Consider the following 6,896-nt stretch of genomic DNA (forward strand, 5'->3'; position numbering starts at 1 on the left):
GGAACAGCAACAATTTTTTTTTTTTTTTTAATTTGAAAATCAATTTCTTATATAAATCCATATAATTATTAGCTTTTTTTAATAAGAAAATTAGGGCTATACATTTGATTTGACATATCTACAAGGTATCCCCCGCTAGTGGTTCTCCAAATTTTCTCAATATTCATCAAATTCTAAGTCATAGTTTGATTTTTTTTTTAATTTTATATATAGTTTGAATTGGATTACACATTATTTATGAAATGCATAGATACCAAACAATGATCTATTCGTTTATATAGCCAAAATCATTATCGCATGATCATTATCTCGCTCAATTGATTTGACCAAGATCTTTCTCCGCACTCAATCTCAAAGATTTGAGAATGTTGAAATATTTTATTGAAATTGCTTGTTTAAATAAAAGGATGATTCTCTTAATTTCAAGGATACTATATATTACGAATTTTGAGAGATGTCGAGTCTTAGGTTTTGTTTGGGACGGCTTTTTTATTGCTTTCTAAAATGGAGTTTTAGTACCAATTTTTTTATTTTTTGTATTAAAACTCCGTTTTAGAAAGCAGTAAAAAAACTGTCCCAAACGAAGCCTTAGTTGCAATCCATTAATGATTCCCACGAACCCTTATTGTCAACTCAATAGTTTTGATGGAGAACTTAAATATAGGATGCTCAGAAGATAACTTTTATATCTTAACTTTATCTCATTCGAGCATGACGATTATTGTACTTAAACTTAGCTACTTTTTTTGCGCAAAATTGCACTCGTCATTTAGCCAATGGACATCACCTTGTTGAATATCTTAAATCTAATACATCTATTCTTCTAACATTATCATCAAAAGGATGATATTATATGTGACCAAATCATCTAACGAAATTCACTCTATTCTTATCTTCTAATATAATTTGAAAGATGAATACGGACAACTATATATATTTTCAAAAAATAAAAAAGTATCACAAATTTTAAATATTTTTTCTATATTTTATTATTCTATCTTCCTATTATAAACAAAATATATTATGGTATTTTGGTATTCCTCTATTTCATTCTTTTAAATAGTTACCCCCTTCATTTTCCATGCGAAAAAGTACAACACCCATTTCTCTAAGACATTAATTATACAGAAGTTTTAGCGGTTTGTAAATAGAGATATTAATTCTTTTATTCTTACAAATTGTACTAGATCATGATCAGTTCTCCCCAAAAAAAAAAAAAAATTTCAGTCCTTGCTAATAAAAACAAAAGAACAAAGGGTGCGTGCTGAACAGCTATATAGTCCTTAATTTAATCTAAAGTTATTAGCCTACACCTCCCATTTAATCCATATGAAGAGAGAGAGAGAGAGTGATAGAGAGAGAAAAAGAATGAGAGAGAGAGAGTGATAGAGAGAGAAAAAGAATGAGGAGAGAGAGAGAGAGCTAGCAAACTTAAAGTTGATGCAAGGGAAGAAAAAGTTGGGGCAATTTCTCATAAGAAGAAGAGCTATAAGCCAACAGCCATGGTCTTATATTCTATATATCCACTTCGCTGACTCCATGAGCATAAGGACAAGTCCTGAACCAGTAGTATCTTTTAGCTCTGTAATGGATAGATTTCTTCTTTTTTTCTTTCTTTCTTTTTTTTCTTCCTTCGCTACTTTTTCCTATCTTTTCCAATTCTTCTTATTGATAAGCCATGGAGACCCACTCCATGTGCTCTATTATCGCTCATCACCCTCACCACTCATAATTGTTCTTCACTCCACATAAAAGACAAATTAATATAAATTGAAACAAAAGTAAAAATGATCACACTTTCATTTAATTTATCCCTAAAGGGAAAGATTATGCACCATTCATGCATATAGAAACCAATGAATGTGCTTTAAGATGGGTGCTTATATTAAATGATGGCATTTTCAAAGACAAGGAGCATGAATCTTCAATAAGTTTAGTGCTATGATATGTCAAATATGACTTCGTTTGAGACGGATTTTTTACAGTTTTTTAAAACAGCTTTAAGATTTTTGTACTAAAAAATCACTTTAAGAAGAAGTAAAAAAGTCGTCTCAAACAAGCCTATATCTCAGAACAAATTAGGCTACTTTATAATAGAGTGTCGGTGCATCATAATTTTATGCTTTTATTTGATGAGATTTTTCCAAGTTTACATAAGAAATACTTTGGCTAGGAAGAATAAAAAATATTTAAATATAATTTAGATAAAGAGTATAACTTTATGCTTTATGCTTTATATTTATAACTTCAAAATCATTAAAATGCACATAATCATTACTCAAAGCCGCCCTCACTACTAAGGTAATGGGGCTAATTAACATGTTTGCTTTATAGAAAAGTGCCCTACCGAGAGATCACAAACAGCTCATGTGATGCCTTTCTTTGATAATATTCAAAGAAAGGAATCTGTAGCATAAGCTTACTGAGCCTCTCCTTCATAATGAAAATGATCTTAACTTTTGTGCCTCTTTCCCCACAGATTTTCTAAAACAATTGATTACATATAAAATTTAAATTAAAATTGGCAGTTAAAATAAGGAATTTTTATTAGGTCTGGTGTCTTGACGTAGCTCTACGTTCGGACACCAGTAAAATGGAGCCATGTGCTCTTAATATTTACCGCGCGGCCCGACGACCCGACCCAGACCGGACCCGAGATTGTTATGTATTGGCTGATTTGTGCAAACCGGAATATTGCTCGATATTGCTCGACAATAACGAGAAATATCATTCTGTCAAGACCAATACCGTGCAATACCGGGCAATACCTTGGTTTTGCTAGGTATTGCTCGTTATTGCTTGTTATTGCTCGGTATTGGTCTTGACAAAGCGTTATTTCTCGTTATTGTCAAGCAATACCTAGCAATACCGAGCAATACCGGGTTCCGTTCCGGGCGACCCGGGCCGCACGATAAGGAGTAAGAGCACGTGGGGGCATATTATTGACCTCCGGATGTAGAGCTACGTCCGGTGTCCGGACCAAATAATTGTTCCCAAAATAAGACTCAACCATGCGTTTGTGAAATTTTCTACAAGCAAACTTGCGTTCAAATAATCTGAATTTAAGCACTTTACTAGATAACATTGACCAATTTGTATTGATGCCACAAAAGAATTATCGATAAGCATTAAAAAAGCAGTTCCTGAAAAGGACTTTGCACCTGCGTTATCCGCCCAAAGTGGTGGGTCGGTCCAAAGAAATTTTGACATGACAAACAGAGACCATTTGTGTGCATACAAAAAATGATTTATAAACTTTATTGGGTTTAAAAATTATAAAAATTATTTTAAAGTTACTGCACAGTTTAAAAAAAGATTTATACTATTCTAATTTCGAAATAAATTCATTAAATTTTTAATTTATTTAAGTAAATTTCTATCAAAATATTATGATAGAAATTTCTGTATTAAATTTATTAATATTATTATTTAGTTTAAGGCTAAGAACCAAACATTTAAGCTCCATTTGATACAATTTTTTTAATGTTTTATTTTTCATTACAATCATAAGTTTTATTTGATATTTTTTAGTCAAAATCAAAACCTCATTAACATTTTGTTTGGGATGACTTTCTTATTATTTTTTAAAACATCTTTTTAATACAAATATTAAAATTTTTGTACTAAAAAACTGCTTTAAAAAACAATAAAAAAACCGTCTCAAACAAAACCTAAATCAAACTCAATCCCTTCAAGATAATTTTTCATAATTTACCATTCCCAAAAAATAGACAACTTGCTGTTACACAATTATTTTTGATAAAAAATAACTTATTACAATCAAATGTATAGCTTGAGGAGAGTTAACAAGCTATAATTATAATCATTGAAATATTTTAATAGGGAGATGAAGTTGAAATTTTTTCAAATTTTATGAAAGAGCTTATTTTTCAATAAATTTTTTGTCTAAACTTACCACTTATCTCTCTCAGTCTAAACAATTATGAGAATTCGCGTAGTTAATTAGTGAATTAACTATATTTCTTTTCAGTTCATTCGCTTTCCTCCAACACAGAAAAAATCAATAGAATCAAAGCTTTATTTGTAAGATTGCAGGAAGATTACCTGTGATGGTGAGAAAGAATGAGAGGGTGAGTGCGGGCCAGTGGAAAAATTATTTCAGTTGAAAGCTGATACACCACGGATAGATGCAATAGTTAGTGCACGACCATTGTACTAACCATGGTTCATGGTCATTTACAGAGACATTAACGGGAGAACCGTCCGATTTAGGCTTAGGTACCGAGCCGCATTACCGCTTGATACTAAGCTCGGTACCAGACGTGACACATTTTTATTGAGGTATAGACTCCGCACCGAATATTTTTTCTATTTTATGACTATATAATTTATGCATTCATTGCTAACAATCTAACGAAAGAAAAGCGTTGTAAGCTCTTTTTCACCAAAAAATATTACGTGCGGTAATCAGACATTCCAGAGACGAATCATGATGCATTACGTGACCTCAATACATAGCAATACATAACACCGACACACATCAAAAAATGACATGACACATCTTAATTTGTCTCTGGACAGCATCTGGTGATCGCACGAAATAATTCATGCATTTATTGATTTGATTTTATGAAACCTGTTAAAAAAACAGTTCAAAAGATGCAACAAGCGTTCAACATCTATAAATAGATATCAAGCTTTTCAGAGCTGTAGCAACCTTAAGAGTTTGTCATTTTTGTCATAGCTTTTGTATAAACTGATTAAAAGTAGTTCTGCATTCATGATCCACTCATGCTGAGTAAACACTCGGTTAGTTGTCACAGCAAAATTTTGTATGCAACAGGAGAGAGAAATATTATATGATGGTGACTTCCATTAATTATCTCTCTATCTCTTCCAACTCTCTCTTTCTTGTTATTGATTGATTGAACACATCACCTCTCTCTCTCTCTCTCTCTCTCAACTATGTTGTTTGTCTACTAGATATTACAAAATCATGCTGAAAATCTCATCAAGATAATCTTAATCATCGAATTAATTTACCAAAAACTATCATTAATAACCTAACATCTAAATTAATATTGTTAGCACACTAATTAGAATTAACTAATCAAAATTTGGTATTAACTATCCCTAACTAACTTAATGATTTATGTTCATTAAATAGAATACCCTAGCATCTTAAGCAAGAGCATTATCATGTAAATAAAAAATTTTAACATGCTAAGTAAAACCACGAACATACTAAAACAAATGGCCTAAATATTATTAATATACTTAGAATGGTATTTAGCTTGTTGGACAAAAAGGTTAAAATATAAATAGAAGCTTCCAAAAGATAATTTAACACATAATGTGTGAAATTTCATTGGTTGAATTGTAACACCTTTGGTTAAGTTTAGTAGATAAGTGGATCTATTGTAGTCATAAGCCTAGGCTATTGTCATTAGGGCTGCAAATGAACCGAGTCGAGTATGTGAGTGTTCATATTTGTGTTCGTTTATTATTAACTTATTCGAGTTTGGTTCGTGTTTGATTCGAGCCTTATTGTTTGTGTTCATGTTTGGTTCATGTTCGGTTTGTTTAGTGCTTATCGAGCTTTAAACAAGCAAGCCTTAACGAGTTATGTTCGTGAACATATTTATCAATTTTTTTTATATTATCAAACAAGCACGTTCATGAACAATTCTAATAAGTATTACTGAGCTATCAATTGAGCAAGATCATGAATAAATACATAGCAAATATTTTCGAGCTATCAAATGAGCTCATTCACGAAAAAACGATATATGATTCATCTTATATTTGTTCATGAACATCTTAAACAAACAATCTAGGAAACATTAACAAATGTGAAATATCTCTTGTTCATGAACAAATTCATTCTATTGAAGGTATAAAATAAAATGAAATTACCTTTATAATAAAAACAATTGTCTATTTAAAATGAAAATATGATTAATCTATATGAATATATTTATCGAGCTTATTCACGAGTTTTAAATCAAATACGAATCAAGCTTTTATCGAACTTAATGTCAAGCTTGTTCATGAGCTTCAAATAATGTTGTTCGTGAACATAAATGAACCAAACACATTAGTGTTCAAGTTTGTCTATTTAAGGACCGAGTATTAAAAATGTCGTTCGAGTTTGTTTCTTTAATTAGTTAAACGATCACAAATAAGCTTTAATCAAACCGAGCAACGAGTAGCTCTTCAAACGTTTGGTTCGCTTGCAGCCCTAGTTCTCATTACAACAACAACAACATAATCAAGCCTTTATCCTACTATGTGAGGTCGGCTAAATGAATCATTTTTCTACATTATGTCCTGTTAAGAATCAAATTCTCATTTAAATCTAATAAAATAAAGTCCTTGCTAATATTTTCTAATATAATCTTTTATAAAATAGGTCAAATCTAATACATCTACTCTTCTAACAATCATCGAAAGACCGCCATATTGCAAGAACAAACAATGTAAGACGAATTTCTCTAATCTTATATGTCACTAGAGCTACTCCAACCATTTCACGGATATTCTTGTTTCATATCCTGTCTCTAGGTTGTTCTCATTGAATCAAATAAATTTTTCATATGCATTGAGTAGTGTATTTGCTATGTTTGCTTTCTTGTCTATATTTTCTCTCTTTAAGGCTCCAGGAAGCCATAGCAGAACTTACAGAAATGCTGCAGGCATCACCGCAAATGCAGGACTTCAAGCCTTTCCTGGCAAATCGATTCATGGCTACCCTAACTCTACAGAGGGTATATTGGGAGACTGTAAAGAAGCATGTTGGGAAGGAGAAATTGCAATGTAGGATGGAAATATTTCATCTTTCTGTCTAAAGCTATTGGTTCTTAGTGGAGTAAAAGGCTGAAAAACTTCAAAAAGTTTGTTCGCAGCACCCTCCTGACAACCGAAGTTCACAGGTA

This window comes from Dendrobium catenatum, unplaced genomic scaffold, assembly GCF_001605985.2.
Source record: "Dendrobium catenatum unplaced genomic scaffold, ASM160598v2 fragScaff_scaffold_167, whole genome shotgun sequence".
NCBI classification, from domain to species: domain Eukaryota; kingdom Viridiplantae; phylum Streptophyta; class Magnoliopsida; order Asparagales; family Orchidaceae; genus Dendrobium; species Dendrobium catenatum.